General features: G+C 37.3%; 1 protein-coding gene across 2 annotated transcripts in view; it reads right to left on the bottom strand.

Annotated features, from left to right (window-relative positions):
• Nucleotides 1–15,845, bottom strand: part of GOLGB1 (golgin B1) — an 85,955-nt gene extending 70,110 nt beyond the window's left edge. For both annotated transcript variants that reach the window (XM_082655172.1, XM_082655173.1), the window contains exon 1: nt 15,735–15,845. The gene's annotated coding sequence lies outside the window, so the exon portion shown is untranslated. The remainder of the gene's footprint in view (nt 1–15,734) is intronic.
• Nucleotides 15,846–17,676: the final 1,831 nt, after the last annotated feature.

Below are 17,676 nucleotides of genomic sequence, written 5' to 3'. Positions count from 1 at the left end.
CAGCGCAGGCCACATTAATTCTCCAACCGATGAGCCAGGGATCTTTTTCAGAATAGGGCCTCCACTGAGGAGAATTTTCTGAGAAAAATTTGAAAATTAAGTCCTTACCTTTCAATAATTACTTTAAAAGTAAATGGATTAAATTTTCCAATCAAAAGACATCGTGGCTGAATGGATTAAAAGAACAAGATCCAACTATATGCTGTCCACAAGAGACTCACTTGATCTCTAATGATAACACACAGGCTGAAAGTGAAGGGATAGAAAAAGATACGCCATGAAAATAGTAACCAAAAGAAAGCAGGCGTAGCTGTACTTATAACAGACAAAAAAGACTTCAAGTAAAAAACTGACCAAGAGACAGAGAAGGTGTTTATATAATGACAGGGGAGATCAATTATTACATAACAGGATATGAACTTGTAAGTCTATAACAGGAAATAACACTTGTGAATATATATGCACCCAAAATTAAAGCACCTAATTATATTTAGCAAATTTTAACAGAATTGAAGGGAGAAACAGGTAGCAATACAATAACAGTAGGAGACTTCAATATCCCACTTTCAACAATGGATAGATCATCCAGACACAAAAGCAATAAGGAAACACTGGACTTGAACAACACGTTATACAGAAAAGACCTAACAAACATATATAGAGCATTCCATCCAACAGCAGTAGAACATGCACTTTTTTCGAGTGCATATGTAACATTCTTTAGGATAGATCATATGTTGGACCACAAAACAAGTCTTAACAATCTTAAGAAGACTGAAATCACATTGAGTATCATTTCTTAACACAATGGCATGAAACTAGAAATCAATAACAAGAGGAAAAATTGAAAATTCACAAACGTGAAAATTAACACACTCTGAAAAAACAACAGGTCAAAGAAGAAATCAAAAGGGAAATCAAAAACTATCTTGAGGCAGATGAAAATGAAAACATGACATATCAAAACTTATGGGATGTAGGTCTAAGAGGGAAGTTTTTTTGTTTGTTTTTTTATTATTATTATTTTAACATCTTTACTGGAGTATAATTGCTTTACAATGGTGTGGTATTTTCTGCTTTAAAACAAAGTGAATCAGCTATACATATACATATAACACCATATCTCTTCCCTCTTGCGTCTCCCTCCCATCCTCCCCATCCCACCACTCTAGGTGGTCACAAAGCCCCAAGCTGATCTCCCTGTGCTATGTGGCTGCTTTCCACTAGCTATCTATTTTACGTTTGGTAGTGTATGTATGTCCATGCCACTCTCTCACTTCATCCCAGCTTACCCTACCCCCTCCCCGTGTCCTCAAGTCCATTTTCTATGTCTGCGTCTTTATTCCTGTCCTGCCCCTAGGTTCTTCAGAACCTTTTTTTTTTTTTTTTTAGATTCCATATATATGTGTTAGCATACAGAATTTGTTTTTCTCTTTCTGACTTACTTCATTCTGTATGACAGACTCTAGGTCCATCCATCTCACTACAAATAACTCAATTTCATTTCTTTTTATGGCTGAGTATTATCCCATTGTATATATGTGCCACATCTTCTTTATCCATTCATCTGTCAATGGACACTTAGGTTGCTTCCATGTCCTGGCTCTTGTAAACAGAGATGCAATGAACATTGTGGTATATGACTCTTTTTGAATTATGGTTTTCTCAGGGTATATGCCCAGTAGTGGGATTGCTGGGTTGTATGGTAGTTCTACTTTTAGTTTTTTAAGGAACCTCCATACTGTTCTCCATAGTGGCTGTATCAATTTACATTCCTACCAGCAGTGCAAGAGGGTTCCCTTTGCTCCACACCCTCTCCAGCATTTATTGTTTGTAGATTTTTAAATGATGGTCATTCTGACTGGTGTGAGGTGACACCTCATTGTAGTTTTGATTTGCATTTCTCTAATGATCAGTGATGTTGAGCATCCTTTCATGTGTTTGTTGGCAGTCTGTATATCTTCTTTGGAGAAATGTCTATTTAGGTTTTCTGCCCATTTTTGGATTGGGTTGTTTGTTTTTTTGTTATGGAGCTGCATGAGCTGCTTGTAAATTCTGGAGATTAATCCTTTGTCAGTTGCTTCATTTGCAAATATTTTCTCCCATTCTGAGGGTTGTCTTTTGGTCTTGTTTATGGTTTCCTTTGCTGTGCAAAAGCTTTGAAGTTTCATTAGGTCTCATTTGTTTATTTTTGTTTTTATTTCCATTTCTCTAGGAGGTGGGTCAGAAAGAATCTTGTTGTGATTTATGTCATAGAGTGTTCTGCCTATGTTTTCCTCTAAGAGTTTGATAGTTTCTGGCCTTACATTTAGGTCTTTAATCCATTTTGAGCCTATTTTTGTGTATGGTGTTAGGGAGTGATCTAATCTCATATTTTTACATGTACCTGTCCAGTTTTCCCAGCACCACTTATTGAAGAGGCTGTCCTTTCTCCACTGTACATTCCTGACTCCTTTATCAAAGATAAGGTGACCATATGTGCGTGGGTATCTCTGGGTTTCTGTCAGGTTCCATTGATCAATATTTCTGTTTTTGTGCCAGTACCATACTGTCTTGATTACTGTATCTTTGTAGTATAGTCTGAAGTCAGAGAGTGTGATTCCTCCAGCTCCGTTGTTCTTTCTCAATATTGCTCAGGCTATTCGGGGTCTTTTGTGTTTCCATACAAATTGTGAAATTTTTTGTTCTAGTTCTGTGAAAAATGCCAGTGGTAGTTTGATAGGGATTGCATTGAATCTATAGATTGCTTTGGGTAGTAGTCATTTTCACAATGTTGATTCTTCCAATCCAAGAACATGGTATATCTCTCCATCTATTTGTATCATCTTTAATTTCTTTCATCAGTGTCTTATAATTTTCTGCATACAGGTCTTTTGTCTCCTTAGGTAGGTTTATTCCTAGATATTTTATTCTTTTTGTTGCAATGGTAAATGGGAGTGTTTTCTTGATTTCACTTTCAGATTTTTCACCATTAGTATATAGGAATGCCAGAGATTTCTGTGCATTAATTTTGTATCCTGCTACTTTACCAAATTCATTGATTAGCTCTAGTAGTTTTCTGGTAGCATCTTTAGGATTCTCTATGTATAGTATCATGTTATCTGCAAACAGTGACAGCTTTACTTCTTCTTTTCCAATTTGGATTCCTTTTATTTCTTTTTCTTCTCTGATTGCTGTGGCTAAAACTTCCAAAATTATGTTGAATAAGAGTCGTGAGAGTGGACAACCTTGTCTTGTTCCTGATCTTAGAGGAAATGGTTTCAGTTTTTCACCACTGAGAATGATGTTGGCTGTGGGTTTGTCATATACGGCATTTATTATGTTTAGGTAAGTTCCCTAAGAGGGAATTTTATAGCAACAAATGCCAACCTTTAAGAAAAGAAATATCTCAAATAAACAACGTAACTTTACACCTTAAGGAACTAGAAAAAGAAGAACAAACTAAGCTGAAAGTTAGCAGAAGGAAGGAAATAACCAAGATCAGAGCAGAAATAAATGAACTGAAGAGTATAAAAATAATAGAAAAGATTGATGAAACTAAGTGATTTTCTATAAAGATAAAATTGACAAACTGTTAGGTATATCAACTAAGAAAGAAAGGAGAAAATTCAAATAAAAGTATATGTGAAAGAAAAAGAGGGGCTCTCCTGGTGGCACAGTGGTTAAGAATCCACCTGCCAATGCAGGAAGAACCCACATGCAGTGAAGCAATTAAGCCCATGTGCCACAACTACTGAAGCCTGAGCGCCTAGAGCCCATGCTCCACAACAAGAGAAACCACCACAATGAGAAGCCCATGCACCACAATGAAGAGTAGCCCCCACTTGCCGCAACTAGAGAAAGCCCGCACACAGCAACAAAGACCCAACACAGCCAAAAATAAATACATAAAGAAAAGACAGTAAGATGGATATCACAGAAATACAAAGGATCATAAGAGACTACAATATACAATTATATGCCAAAAAATTGGATAACCTTGAAGAAATGGATAAATTTCTAGAAACACACAACCTACCAAGACTCATTCATGAAGAAATAGAAAATCTGAAGAGACCAATAACAGTAAGAAATGGTAATCAAAAACCTCTTAACAAAGAAATGTCCAGGACCTGGTGGCTTCACTGGTGAATTCTACCAAATGTTTAAAGAAGAATTAATGCCAATCCTTTTCAAACTCTTCCCAAAAATCAAAGAGGAGGGAACACTTTCAAATTCATCTTACAAGACTAGCATTACCTGATAATGAATCCATACGAGGACACTACAGGAAGAGAAAATTACAGCCCTATGTCCCTGATGAACATAGATGCAAAAATTCTCAACAAAATACTAAAAGATCAAATTCAGCTTCACACTAGCAGGACCATACACCATGATCAGGTAGAATTTATTCCTTGGATACAAGGATGGTTCAACATCCACAAATCAATTAATGTGATACACCACATCAACAAAATGATGGATAAATATCATAAAATCATCTGAATAGATGCAGGAAAAGCATTTGACAAAATCCAACACTCTTTCATGATAAAAACTGAACAAATTAGATACAGATGGGATGTACCTCAACATAATAAGTTTATATACGACAAGACCACAGCTAACATCATACTCAATGGTGAAAAGCTGAAAGCTTTTCCTCTAAGATCAGAAACAAGACAAGGATGCCTATTCTCACCACTTCTACTCAGTATAGTACTGGAATTCCTAGGGAGAGTATTTAGGCAAGAAAAATAAATAAAAGCCATCCAAATCAGAAAGAAAGAAGTAAAATTGTCTCTGCAGAAGACATGATCTTACATAGAGAAAACTCTAAAGAATCCACGAAAAGGCTGTTAAAACTAATAAATGAACTCAGTAAAGTCAAAGGATACAAAATCAGTATACAAAAGTTATTGTTTTTATACACTAACAATGAGCTAGCCAAAAAAATAATTAAGAAAACAAAACAAAACAAAACAAACAAAAAAAAGAAAACAACCCCATGTTTAATAGCACCAAAAATAATAATAAAGTACTTAGGAATAAATTTAACGAAGGAGGTGAAAGATCTGTGCACTGAAAACTACAAAACATTGGTGAAAGAGATTAAAGAAGACACAAATAAATACAACGATATCCTGTGTTCATGGATTAGAAGAGTTAATATTGTTAAAATGTACCTACCACTCAAAGCAATGTACAGAGTCAGCACAATCCTTATCAAAACTCCACTGGCTTTTTTCACAGAAATAGAAAAAAAAATCCTAAAATCATATAGAACCACAAAAGACCCTGAAAGGCCAAAGCAAGGAAGATCAATTCATCATCAAAGAAGGTGCCAAGTATAGACAACGAGTAAAGGTCAGTCTATTCAATAAATGGTATTGGGAAAACTGGATATCCACATGCAGAAGAATAAAATTGGACCCTTATCTGACACCACATACAAAAATTAACTCCAACTTGGTTAAAAACTCGAATATAAGACCTGAACTGTAAAACTAGTGGAAGAAACACAGAAAAAAGGCTTCTCGACATTCGTGTGGGCAATTATTTCTTGGCTATGATCCCAAAAGTGCAGACAACAAAAGCAAAAATAGAAAAATGAGATTCCATCAAACTAAAAAGCTTCTGCATAGCAAAGGAAACAATGAAGAGACAAACTACGGAATGGAAGAAAATATTTGGAAACCACACACCTGATAAAGGATTAATATCCAAAATATATAAGTAACTCTAACAACTTAATAGCAAGAAAACAAATAACCCAATTTTTTAAATGGGCAAAGGATTTAGATAGACACTTCTCAAAAGAAGACATACAAATGGTCAACAGGTATATGATAAATGCTCAACATCACTAATCATCAAGAGAATGCAAATCAAAATCACAACATCACCTCACACCTGTTAGAAAGGCTATTATCAAAAAGACGAAAGATAACAAGTGTTGGCCAGGATGTGGAGAAAAAGGCATGCTTGAACACTGTTGGTGGGAATGTAAACTGGCATGGCCATTATGAAAAACATATGGAGGTTCTACAAAAAACTAAAAATAGAACTACCATCTGATCCAGCAATTCCACTTCTGGATATATACCTAAAGGAAATGAAATTAGTATCTTGAGGAGATATCTGCACTCCCATGTTCACTGCAGCATTATTCACAACAGCTAAATTACAGAATCAACCTAAGTGTCCACTGACAAATGAATGGATAAAGAAAATGTATACAGTATATACACACAATGGAATATTATTCAGTCCTAAAAAAATAAGGAAATCCTGCCATTTGTGAAAACATAGATGAACCTAGAGGACATTATGCGGAATGAAATAAGCCAGGTACAGAAAGACAAGTACTGCATGATCTCATCTATATATGGAATCTAAAAAAGTCAAACTCAAGGAAGCAGAGAGTAGAATAGTGATTGCCAGGTAGTAGAGGATAGGGGAAATGGGGAGATATTTGTTAAAGGGTACAAAATTTCAATTATGCCAGATGAATAATGTCTGGGAATCTAATGTACAGCATGGTGACTACAGGCAGTTTGCTAAGAGAGTAGATTTTAAATATTCTCACCTCCAAAAAAAAAAGGTAACTACATAAGATGATAAATATATTAATTAGCTTGACTGTGGTAATCATTTAACAATGTATACATATATCAATACATCACTAACACCTTAAATATATATATTTTTGTCAATTACACCTCAAAGAAGCTTAAAAAAATGATTAATATCTACTTCCAATATTGACACCTACTTAACAAAAATTAACGGGTAAGTATTAATTGCTAAATGAATGTAGAGCACCTAACAGTACAGCAGAGCACAAACCGTAGGTATATGACAGAAATGTGTATCATATTTACTTTTACAAAAGAAAAATTAAACTTTGATATTCTTACCATTTTCTATGATGCAAACTTTGGTGAACACACACACATAGGTATATATGTGATTTCTTCATATGAATTAAAACAAATAAATTTATCAATTATCCCCCAACAAAAATAGAAAAACCCAGAAATGAAGCAGAAACACAAGAAATAATTTAAAATTAAAAAAATATTTTGGAAATAAAGATGAAACTAAAGGGAATAAGTATACGAATAATCACAACAAAGATTGCCTTAAAAAAAAAGAAAGTTGAAATGAAGGATAATTTTAAAAATCAAAAAGAAATTCACCATAAATTAAACATGTAACTACTTTGTGACCCAGTAATTTTACTCCTAGGCATTTATCTCAGAGCAATGAAAACTTAAATTCACCCATCAACCTATACATGAATGTTCTTAGCAGCTTTAGTTTTAAGTACCCCAAACTGGAATCAGCAAGGATGTCCTTCAACAAGTAAATGGTTAAATAAACTATGGTACAGGCATAGCTCGTTTTATTGAGCTTTGCTTTATTGTACTTTGCAGATATTGATTGTATTTTTTACAAATTGAAGGTTTGTGGCAACTCTGTGTTGAGCCAGTCTACTGGTACCATTTTTCCTATAGCACTTGCTCACTTCATATCTCTCTGTGTCACATTTTGTTAACTCTCGCACTATTTCAAGCCTTTTCACTATTCTTATATTTATGGTGGTCTGTGATCTTTGATGTTATTGTAATTGTTGTGGGGCACCATGAACCACACCCTTATCAGGTGGTGAACTTAATCAATAAATGCTGTATGTGTCCTAACTGCTCCACCCACCAGCCGTTGCCGCCTCTCCCTCTCCTTGGGCTTCCCTATTCCCCAAGACACAACAGTATGGAAATTAGGCCAATTAATAATCCTACAATGGCTTCTAAGTGTTCAAGTGAAAGGAGGAGTCACATGTTTCTCACTTTAAATCAAAAGCTAGGAGTGATTAAGCTTAGTGAGGAAGGGAGGTCAAAAGCCCAGAGAGGACGAAAGGCCTCTTGCGCTAAACAGCCATGTTGTCATTGCAAAGGAAAATTTCTTGAAGGAAATTAAAAGTGCTACTCCAGTGAACTCACAATGATAATAAAGCAAAAGAGCCTTATTGCTGATGTGGAGAAAGTTTCAGTGGTCTAGATAGAAGATCAAATCAGCTACAACATTCCCTTAAGCCAAACCCTAACCCAGAGCAAGGCCCTAACTCCCTTCAATTCTGTGAAGGCTGAGAGAGGTGAGGAATCTGCAGAAGAAAAGTTTGAAGTTAGCAGAGGTTGGTTCATGAGGTTGAAACAAGGTGAAACAGCAAGTGCTGATGTAGAAGCTGTAGCAAGTTATCTAGAAGATCTAGCTAAGATAATTAGTGAAGGTGGCTACACTAAACAACAGATTCTCAGCGTAGACAAAACAGCCTCCTATTGGAAGAAGATGCCATCTAGGATTTTCATAGCTAGCGAGAAGTTAATGCCTGGCTTCAAAGCTCAAAGGACAGTCTGACTCTCTTGTTAGGGGTTAATGCAGCTGGAGACTAAGTTGAAGCCAATGCTCATTTACCATCCTGAAAATCCTAGGGCTCTTAAGAATGATGTTAAATCTACTCTGCCTGTGCTCTATAAATGGAAAAACAAAGTCTGGATAACAGCACGTCTGTTTACAACATGGTTTACTGAATATTTAAGCCCACTGTTGAGACCTACTGCTCAGAAAAAAAGCTCCTGGTTATCCAAGAGCTCTCATGGAAATGTATAATGAGATTAATGTTGTTTTCATGCCTGCTAACAAAACATCCATTCTGCAACCCAAATTCTTTTTGAAATTACCCAGGAGTAATTTCAATTCTCAAGTCTTATTACTTAAGAAATACATTCCCTAAGGCTATAGCTGTCATAGATTCCTCTGATGGATTTGGGCAAAGTAAACTGAAAACCTTCTGGAAAGGACTGACCATTCTAGATTCTGCTAAGAACATTCATGCTTCACGAAAAAAGGTAAAAATATTAACATTAACAGGAGTTTGGGAGAAGTCAAGCCCAACCCTCACTGATGACCTCTGAGAGGTTCAAGACTTTGGTGGAAGAAGTAACTGCAGATGTGGTGGAAACAGCAAGAGAACTAGAGTTAAAAGTAGAGGCTGAAGATGTGACTGAATTGCTGCAATCTAAGGATAAATCTTTAAAGGATGAGGAGTTACTCCTTCTAGATGAACAAAGAAAGTGGTTTCTTGAGATGGAATCTACTCCTGGTGAAGATGCTACAAAGACTGTTGAAATGACAGCAAAGCATTTAGAATATTACATAAACTTAGTTAACAGAGTAGCGGCAGGTTTGAGAGGATCAACTCCAATTTTCAAAGAAATTCTACTGTGGGTAAAATGCTATCAAACAGCACTGCATGTTACAGAGAATTTGTTCATGAAAGGAAGAGTTAATCGATGCAGCAAACTTCAATGTTGTCTTATTTTTAAAAACTGCCACAACCATTCCAACTTTCAGCAACTACCACCCTGATCAGTCAGCAGCCATGAACATCAAGGCAAGATCCTGTATCTACCAGCAAAAAGATTACAACTTGCTGAAGGCTCAGATGGTAGCATTTTTCATGATAAAGCACTTTTTAATTAAGGTATGTATATTTTTTAGACATAATGCTATTTCACACTTAAAAGACTACAATATAGTGTAAATGTAATTTTTATATGCACTGGGAAACCAAAAAATTTGTGTGACTCACTTTATTGTGATATTAGCTTTATTGCAGTGGTCTGGAACTGAACCCACAATATCTCCAAGGTATGCCTGTACATACATACCATGGCATACTACATAGCAATAAACAGGAACAAGCTACTGATACACCTAACAATTTAGATGAATGAATCTCCAGGAAATCATGCTGAGTGAAAAAGAAAAAGCCAGTTCCAAAAGGTTACATGCTATATAATTCCACATTTACAGAATATTTTGAAATGACAAAATTTTAGAAATGGAGGACAGATGAATGGTTACCAGTGCTTAGGGAGAAGCTGAAGGTGAGAGGGTAGGAGGTGGTTATAATTATAAAACGGCAACACAAGGTATCCTTGTGGTGTTAGAACTGTTCAATATCTTAATTATGGTGGTGGATACAGGAACCTACACATAGGTGATAAAATTTTATAGAACTTAACATACATGTATACAAATAAAATTGGGGAATGTATTATCAGCATCCTGGTTGTGATATTATACAATAGTTTTCTAAAATGTTACCACTGAAGGAAACTGAACAACGCATACAAGGTTTCTCTCTATATTATTTATTAGAATTGCATGTGAATCCACAATTACCTCAATTTAAAAAATAAAAAGATTAAACTAAATGTGATATCTTACGATAATACCGTGGAACAGAAAAAGGACATCAATGGAGAAATGAGTAAAATCCAAAGTATGGAGTTTAGTTAATAGTAACGCATCAGTGTTGATTTCTTAGTTTTGACAAATGCACTTTTCCACTGTAACATGCTAACATTAGAGAATACTGGGTGAGAGATATACTGAATTCTGAACTATCTTTGCATATTTTCTATAGTAAATTTAATATTGTTCCTAATGCTTTGTTTCTCTTAAAAAATTCAAAGAAATAAATAGTAAAGAAGGAATCAAGAGAAAGTGATAAATATTGCAGATAAGCAATGAGGATAATAGGATCCCCGAAAAAGAAAACCAAAGCAAAGGTACAGAACAAACGCAAAAAACAAAAGCCAAGAGCACTTATCTGAAATTTTAAAAGATCTGAAGTTACATACTGAAAGAAGCCACCAGATACCTGAGAATATCAACCCAGAATGACCAACAAGACATTCTAGTAAAATTAATGGACTTAAAAGAATTCTTTGAGGTTTAGGCTGAAATGTGACTTACAGGCAAAAAAACAAAAAAGACTATGGTCAGACTTTTCAACAGCAATGCTTTGCCAGAAAAAAAAATGGAGTTACAGACTTGAGATATTTAAGGAAAGAAAATGTGAGCTAAGGATTTTATTTTCAGAAAAAATGACCTTCAGATATAAAGAGCACAGACAGAATGTTACAAACTTGCAAGAAAATTAATGAAAAATTTTCCCAGGAGCCTTTCCTAAGGCATCTATTAGAGAAAAAGCTTGAGATAACCAAAATGACTAAAGAAACATCATCATAAGGACTGGTGTGAGCACTAAATATATTACTCATAGAACTAAGACTGGGATGGAGACAGCATAGTATTTAATGATTATATGCTCTGACAACATATAGGGCTCCAATTTTTAAAAAATGGGGAAAATGTAAATAGCACATACAAAAAAAAACTTATAAAAATTTTAACAACCAAAATTGGCGGTGTTCATTATCAGTATTATTATTCCTTGACTATTATATGTGCCCTGTGGAATTAAATGAGTAATTATGGGCATAGTAATTCTATCATACAGTCATTATGAAAAAAGGAGATAGACATATAACACAAAAGAAATTAAGAACCCCAAAATAAAAACTAATCTTGAATTTGAATCAAAAGTACCAGTATGAACCTATAAGGTATTTTACCTTAGCACATATATTTTCCTAGCTCTGTGCATTGAAAAAAACTATGACAAACTGAGAAGCAATAAGTATTTCTAGTCTTGAAATACTATTCCCCGTTAAAAAAAAATTTTTTTTAATAGGAGGGCTTCTTAGAGAAATGGCTGATTTCAATTCTGAAGCAGGAAATGGTACAAAATGAGCCTGAAACATTTTTTCATACAAAATAGCAAGGAAGCTAACAAAGACTAACATAGAGTCATGTCAAAAGGATCCAGGAGACAAACTGAAGAAGTTCCCACAGGCCAAAGGAACAACTGAGTTTCTAATAAGATTATGAATTAAATTGCAACAGATATTTAAATCCACCAAAAATGTTTAAATTCACAAGTTCATGATAATAATAAACTGGTCATCATCTGAACTAAGTATCATGAAAACTAGGTAAGTACAAGGATTTATCTTGTCTTTTCTATTTGGACTTTGCCTTATGACTCCATGATACAAGAGTGATTTCTATAGCTGTTGACATTAAAGGAATAACATTGAAGTGTAAAAGGATGGGCACCTCAGGCACAGTTAGGGTCTTTAGGTAGCTCAGAGGTTGGGAATCTGAGGGCAAGAGAGCCACTAAGTAGCCATGCTTAAGCTAAACGAAGAAAGATGGATCTCTGCCTCTGAAAGGCTCACTGTAGGATAGAAATGGGCAAATGCACATATAAAAATTAGTAAAGGGGAAAACATATAGTAATAAATTAATGTAAGGAATATCTGTGACTACTGGACAAGCAATGCTCTTGCTGTTGTTTTATAAAGCACCAGAATCATGAATAGCAATTTGGGAAAAGAATAAAATAAAGAGCTTCATGCCAAGGTCAGGGTTCAATAAAACATTCAGGCAAATAAAACAATCCCTCAGAGTCAATGCTGGCCACACCTTCTATAAATTCTGCCACAGGATCTCAACACTTCTGTGTTGAGGTGGCATTTAGAATTCCATGAGTCTTATTTTCTCAGTATTCACTGCTAATTGTTTTCAAAATATCTACTTGGTGTGGAGCATTATGCTAAGAACCACAAAAATATAAAAAGAAATATAAGGCATGCCCCAACCACAGAGAACCTAGTACAAAATGCATGGGAAAATAAAGTAACTGAAGACAGTGAGCACATGCCTATGACTACATGCATACGCACCACTTGCTTTGGAATTTAAATCACATTTTCCCACAGAAACAACAACACAGAAAATGGTTGTATTTCCGTATCAGTCCTCAAACTCACTCAATGCATGTTTAGCTGAGCCTCAGTAGTTTTCCTTAATTCTAAGTGATCCTCAACCAGTTTGAGAAGCTGATAGGAAATGGTGCTATATAGCTGGGAAAAGCATATGCAATACTATGATATAATTTTACAGTTAGAAAATGGAAAACCAGTTTTCATAACACAAAAAAACTTGTTTTTATTAAACAAATTTAGCAGTAAACGGTATCTATAACTTATATACACAGTACTATGTACTAAATACTACTCTAATTGCTTTACATATAATAACTTATTTATCCTCATCATTTTACTCATTTTATTTTTAAAACAACTCCAAGGAGGAGTTCTATCAATATCCCTAGTATTAAAGTCTGTAAGGCATAGGGAAGTTAAGTAATCTTCCCAGTCACAGAGCTCGACAAAGCTTCTTTACTGGTAGAGATTCAGAAGATAACCTATTTTCTGAGCAACCTCATCACCCAACATTCTTCACTGGGGCTGCAAATAGTGCTGGAGGCATGAGGGCACTCGTATACTTGTACATACTTACAGTTATATAACCACTAGACTAAAATGAAATGACTCACAGTAGTAGGGCTCTAAAGAATTCCGTATTGTTTATACCATAGATAGGCTCATTCAAGGGAACAAAGGATATTTGCACATGGATATTCACTACAGCAGTGGTTTTTGTTTGTTTGTTTTTAAGAGAGTTTATTTTTACTTTTTAAAATTTTTGGCCTCGCAGTATGCAGGATCTTAGTTCCTGGACCAGGGATCAAACCCATGCCCCCTGCAGTCGAAGCACAGAGTCTTAACCACTGGACTGCCGGGGAAGTCCCTACAGCAGTGTTTGTGATGACTAATGACTAAAAACAATATCAATGTCCATCAGTAGGGGACAGGCTAAATACATTTTGATATTTCTACAGGGGAATGCTGTACAGCCTTTTAAAAGAATGGGATAGTTTATACTTATGGATATGGGAAAAATACCTTATAGTATAAAGTGGAAAAAAAAAAGGTGTAGAATAGCAGGTATATTACGATTCAACTTGTGTGAGAGAGAAAAGGAGAGGGATATATATTACACATGTGCTTGAATATGATCAGAAATTTTCTTAAGAATAAACAAATTATTTACAGTGCTTACTTCTGGGAAATAGGGAATGGGGAAAAGGATCAGTACATAGAGGAGAAAGAGATTTTTGTTTTTATATTATATCCTTTTATATTGAATTTACTTTTACCAAAAGCACATACTGCTGATTTTAAATTAGCTTAATTAAAAATGGAGTATTGTAGAGCTTAACATCCTTTCATATAGTGGTTCCTAACAATATACCAGTAGGTAATGATCAGTGATGAGATGTGTCCCAAATAATTTATTTCTAATAGTAGTTAAGCTAGAGAAGTTTATGAATGATTTTTTATAAACAAGAATAAAATCAACATCCTTTTAATTAATCCACTAATGTAACGGGGATAAAAAGAGAGACTTTAATATTCAAGCAGAGGGAAAAGAGAGTTATATCCTAAAGATGATTATTTTTAGAAGAGGCTGCATCTCAGAGGAATGGAGGTCCTCAATAATAATAAATTAAAATAAAAAGGATTCCCCCAATCTGGAAGTCCTCAGAGATGCAAACACCTTTCTCAAAAAATAAGGAAACATCTTTATGTGATCTCCAGATTGGGGTGGGAGTGTCCCAGAAAATGGGCAAGAATTTGTTTTCATCCTTTTAAATATGTATGTTTTTGTATATTTTATAAGTAATATATTTACAGTGTTATTCATACATTATTTATAATTAAATATACAGTATTTAGAGGATGGTTGCTCAAAAAAAAGTTTTATTGATAGGGCAAGCAATTAAAAATGTTTGGAAACTACTGATGTAGTCCAACAAATTTAATACAGTGAAGAGGAAAGCATTAAATGGCCATTCCATGGTCAAAGGATGAAAAGTAAAAGCTGTGAAACAGTGTACAACGTCTGCAATTTTTTGACCATTCACAATTATTCTGACCATCCAAATTTAATTACTTCATTCTTCTGAAAAGGCCTCCAGCCTTTCTGCGGGGAGTTCTCCACTGCCATCTTGCACAGAACTGTGAGAGCCTTTAAAAGCTCAGAAAGCTTCCAACTACTTCCAAAAGTGAAAGTACTTATCCAGTGATTTTTAAATATCTCTGCCCCACTCTTAAACTGTCCTCTCCGCACAGACCAACTGGAACTCCTTGAGTAAGTCAGACAAATATATTCCTCATTTGTCGAGGGGCTCATCCTCTGCTTCACACTCCTACGCACCACTCCTGTTACGCAGAATAAACATCCTCCACACCACCAAATCAAGTTCTTTTTCCTCCAAACTCTATTAAGGGTTCCCTTTCCTCTAACTGCCTGACCACCTCTGATTCCTGGGACTTTAGTGCTGATGGGATCGCAAGGATCTTCCCTCTCTCCGAATCTCTCCAGCAACTCATTAGCAGGATCATTCGTCAGGCCCTCGTTTGAGTTACTGTCGCCAATGTTTCTGCGATCTCTGCCCTCAAGACTTTTGGTTTGTCTGGGTCCCGCCTCCCCTTCCCGACACTAAGTTTGTTTAGGGCCTGAGCGCAGGGGCCTGGCAGGTTCTCTCCGACGTCAGCTGTTGCGTACACAGGTCAGCCTGAGCAGGCCGCTCAGGGAACAAGGCCGTCCTGACAGGACCGCCCGGAGCGCCTTTCTCCGTCGCTCCCGGAGGAGAAACGTCCTGGGGATGGGGTAAAGAGTGCATATGTGCCTAGAGGCTGCACAGGGCGACCCCGAAGCCATCCGGCGGGGCCAGCTGGCGGGTGGACGATTAGAACTAGGCCTGGTAGGTGAAGGGAGGCGGACTGAACGGCCGGATCCGGGACTGAATCAGGACGGGGAGGGAATCCGAGTGTGGCTGCTTTGGCAGCCCCGCGGGTCCTGTGGCGGGGGTGACCGTTACAAGGCTCAAGGAGGCGAAGAGTTGGGGAGCGTCCCCCACTCACCTGGAAGAGGCTGTCGCCGGAGGCTCCAGCTGCCCCCCTCCCAAATTTAAGCCACGTCAGCTCGGGAATCTCGTACGCGACACCTACCGCTGCAGCGCCCCGCCAAGGGACTCAACCACTGGCAGTTGGGACGGAAAAGGGGATTAGGCTATGGACCAATCAGGACTTAGCAGCCGGGCGTTACCAGGGAGACCAGGCACGCCTTGTTTGTAACTAACTCATCAACAATGACAGAGACCAATCAACGTCGGGATGTGCTCCGCTTCCTCAAAGAAACAGCCAATGGACTCTGAAGAGTAGAGGAGGGGCGGAGTCAGACGGGAGCAAGGGTTCCGGAAGAAAATCTAGGGAAGAGCCGGAAATGCCGGGAGGGCGGGCGTTCTGGTAAGGTCAGGTGTTGATGGGACGGCCGATTTCTTCTAATTCTTCCGCGGGATTGGCGGTGCCTGACCCAGCTTAGGGCTTGGGATTTTGCTGAGACACTGCACCCCGGGAAACCAGCTGCCGTTAGGATTGTTGAATGAGCTGTGAAGGGAGTGGGGATGTGGGTTTTGCTCTTAGAGTCATAAAATATTAGAGCCAGAAGGTAGGTGGTCTAATATGACTTTTTCATTTTACTGATGAAAAATGAGAACCAGTTTAAAGTGACTTGCCCAAAGACAAACAGCAACTTACTGATGGAACTTGGGCAAGAACCTGGCGTTTGTATGAAAGGATCAGAGATGTTTCTAAGGACATGAATGAGAGAGAGAATAGTGAACACTAGGAAATGCGTTTTAGGAAGGGGGGCTTGAACTGGCCCTTAAACAGAGGTTGAGGGTTGAGGGCTTGGGTCCTGGAATGGGAGTCAGTGACTAAGGAAAGGGGGGAAAGTAGCTTACTGTGTACCAGGCACTCAGCCCACTATATGCATCCTCACCCTAGTGCTTACATAACCCTTTGAGGTTTGAACATCAGTAAGGCCTTTGCTGGCTACCCATCTAAAATTGTAGTCCCCTGTAATCACCGTGTACTGTTCTTAGACCTGGAGATATTGCTGAGACCAAGAAACAAAAGTTCCTGCCCTTTTGAAAATAATAATTTAGTGAGGAGAGAGAAAATAAACAGTTGGCCCTTGGACCACACAAGTGTGAACTGCACGGGTCCACTTATACACTGATTTTTTTTTCAGTAATAAATACTACACTATCTGGCCTGGTTGAACCCGTGAACAGAACCACCTGTAAGGAAGAAACATGTATAGGGAGAACCAACTCCCTAATTTATTCTGGGGTTTACGACTACAGAGGGTCAGTGCTCCTAATTCCCATGTTGTTCAAGGGTCAACTGTAATATGGTAGATGGCAAAATGGTTAGGAAAGATGCAAGCAGAGATGGAGTATAGTGGGTGCGGGGGACTGCAATTTTAGAGAAACTGAGACCAGGCATGCTGGCTTTTGCTTCATTCTCTTGTACTTCTTAAAACTTGGAATGTAAAGGGCAGCCCTTCCAGGGCCCAACATGAGCCAGGGCTTGCAGGGCTTATTCTGCAGGCTCTCCAAGAGATTTTATTTGCGGTCAGTGAGCAAGGGAATGTTGCTGTATATCAACTGCAGCTGTTTAGGGTTGAGGCACCCAGCTGACTGCATCAACAGCTGAAATTGCTCCCTGATGATGTGCAGACCTTTCATGTAGCTGGTCTCTGTGAGTTATATTTAAATACAGTCATTAAATAAAATCCTCACTAATCAGGATTCCCTAGTGGTAAAGAAGTCTAAATTATGAGATCTGGATTTTGTATGAAAGTATCTGTGTATACTTGTCCACAGAGGTCTGGGTCTTTATCTATATTCCCCTAGGTCAGCAAAAATCCCAGAAGGATCCAGAGTGTACCAAATACCCAATACTCAAAGCCTAAGAAAAGACTGTTCTGAAATCCCTAGCCCTCATAAGTAGTAAGTCA

This window comes from Grampus griseus (assembly GCF_964374135.1).
Source record: "Grampus griseus genome assembly, chromosome: 5".
Taxonomy (NCBI): Eukaryota; Metazoa; Chordata; class Mammalia; order Artiodactyla; family Delphinidae; genus Grampus; species Grampus griseus.
Note: the sequence above shows the minus strand (reverse complement) of the source record. Positions and strands in the feature narration are given on the sequence as shown.